The sequence below is a fragment of the Penaeus monodon genome, chromosome 31, assembly GCF_015228065.2.
Source record: "Penaeus monodon isolate SGIC_2016 chromosome 31, NSTDA_Pmon_1, whole genome shotgun sequence".
Lineage (NCBI taxonomy): Eukaryota > Metazoa > Arthropoda > Malacostraca > Decapoda > Penaeidae > Penaeus > Penaeus monodon.
In genome coordinates, this window is record NC_051416.1 from 15,769,856 (window position 1) to 15,770,081 (window position 226).

The window sequence follows — 226 nt, forward strand, 5'->3', positions numbered from 1 at the left end:
GAAGATAAAGATAAATATATTTAAAAAATTCACACAAATTCACAAATATTTTTCCGCCTCGCGAAAATCCCTTTACGCGAATCTCTCTGCAGCATCTTTGCATCACGACTGCATCCTGCCTCCTGATGCAAGTTGCAGATCTTGAGGCTCAAGACATTTTCATGAGGAGAAAATGTTGCCAGAGCTGCTTCGTTGGAGGCAAGAGTTTTATCACTTTCGTTGCAAA